Here is a 2,427-nt window from a genome sequence, read left to right on the forward strand (position 1 = left end):
ACTCAGCTAGGAAAAAAAATAAAAAAATATAAAGCGTTGTTGCACGAAATTTATTGTGATTCTTTCATTAAGAATGAAATGTATACGGACGTTTGATTACTGTGATAAGGATTAAACTGTTCATGACGATAGTACGCCTGGTGCGAACATGACAAGGGTGTGTATAGAAGTAACCACAGAAAATTAGTGAGCAAAGGTGTTTCCCCTTTGTTTTTTTTCTATTCTCTAGTAACAAGTTAGTAGTCAGCGCGCGCTTTGGTAATTTATCGGGTTGACAGCTCGTCAAGGATCCTTTCCCGGTCGGAAAGGCCCCTATCAGGAAGACCAAATCATTGCTGCTGCTTTAGACAGACAATTCTCGCGGATTACAGCGCGCAGTGCACAGGCGGCCGCACTCATCTCTTTATCTCTCGGTTCACTGGTGCGCACCATGCTTTGTAGTTGCGCAACGCCGACACGCATGGCTTCTTTCGTCGGCGTCGCTTGAAATGGGGCACCTGCTCATCAGGTTCCGTTCACTGCGCTGGGGAAGGAGCGTGGGTCGCGCCGTATAGGCCAGCCATCCAACTCGAATAATGGAATTGAGTGGGCGAGTTCCTTTTCCATTTTGACAGTGAAAGCGCTCAAATGGACAAGGACGACAGAAAAGGAGAGACATACAAAACGCTTACTTTAAACTGATTTTATTTCATGCGGAAAACAATTTTATACTAATGGTAATCACCTGCGCATGCTTACAAGAACATTAACAACTAGTGATAGCTGGCACGTTCTTTCATACAACCGGCGTGCCCGATGTAAGATAAGCAATCTCTTTTTCTGACAACAAAATTGATGGAGCGCTTACGCAATCATCGCCCGTCCTACTATCTCAAGAGATTCATGGTGAAAACAGCGCGGGAAAAACGAACGGACGACGAAAGACACAACAAAAGCGCTTGTGTTGTGTCACAAGCGCTTGTTGTGTCACAAGACGCAACACAAGACACAACACAGCGCTTGTGTTGGGTCTTTCGTCGTCCGTTCGTTTTTCCCGCGCTGTTTTCACCATGAATCATTACCAACTAGCCCAAATCGCAGCCTTAATTATCTCAAGAGCCTCCACAATCTCTCGCGTTATTTGACTTCTGTTCTTGAACAATTGCTAAAGTGAGTTTAACAGCGGCAAAGAAAGAAAACATGCTATTGACAATCAGCCACGAAGGAATGTGCACAATCAAAAAACACCAAAAAAGAAAGAAGGAATACACTTTGAAAGGCGGACGGCAGAGCAAGAAGCGTTGCAAATAAATACTTGCTGCATCATAGATAAGATGACACGGCCGTAACAAAAGATTCAACTGAGGGCATGTCAGCTACTTCATAGGGTAAGGCGTTCCACTCGGCTGTGGTTCGAGGAAAGAATGATGAACGGTAGGCGTTAGTTTTAACCTGCGGCATTACAATTGTTTTGCTGTGCTTGCCTCTCGTTTTCCTGGATTCGTTGAAGTGCATGTAAGTATGAAAATTTATTTTGACATGGTGGTTGACAATATTGTACATCATTTGTAGGCGGTGTAGTTTACGGCGCATTTCTAGCGACGGGGGCCCAGCTCGTGTTCTCAGGTCTGAAACAGAGATACTTTTATGGTAAGCGTTAAAAATGAATCGAAGTGCTTTCTTTTGTACCCCTTCAATGTGATTGATGTTTTTCTTAGTATGAGGGTCCCAAACAGTGTCAGCGTAATCAAGAATTGGCCTAACGAGTGTCGTGAATGCTGCAAGTTTTGTTGCACTAGTGCAGTGCCTCATGCGGTGCTTTAATAACCACAGCTTTTTTAGTGACGCCGACACAACATATTCAACATGTGCATTCCACGTTAATTTGGAGTCAATTGTAACACCAAGATATTTGAAGTTGTCAACCCGCTTGACATCAGCATTGTTAATTTTGTAAGTATATATTAACGGTTTTTTCTTTCTTGTGACCATCATGTGGGCACATTTAGAGACATTTAGGTTCATACGCCAGGATTGACACCAACTGTTAATTGCAGAGAGGTAATCACTTAGCACAATTTGATCTTGCACAGATTCGATGACCTGGTACACGATTCAGTCATCGGCGAAGAACCGGCATTGTACAGAGGAATCCAAAGACAGGTCATTTAAATAGATCAGAAAAAGAAGAGGTCCAAGGACAGAACCTTGTGGTACACCGGATAATACAGGGGCAGATGAAGAAAGTGAGTTTTCAATGCAGACATACTGTTGTCGATTGGATAAGTAACAATCAAGCCAATTCACAATTTGTTCATTTTGCAATACAATTTTTAGCTCAAGTAATAACCTTTTGTGACAGACTCGGTCAAACGCCTTTTCGAAGTCGAGGAACAGTATATCAATTTGCCCACCCCGATCCAAAGCTACCATGAGATCATTAGTAGT

The sequence above is a fragment of the Amblyomma mixtum genome, chromosome 4 (assembly GCF_055824585.1).
Source record: "Amblyomma mixtum isolate Tamu chromosome 4, ASM5582458v1, whole genome shotgun sequence".
Lineage (NCBI taxonomy): Eukaryota > Metazoa > Arthropoda > Arachnida > Ixodida > Ixodidae > Amblyomma > Amblyomma mixtum.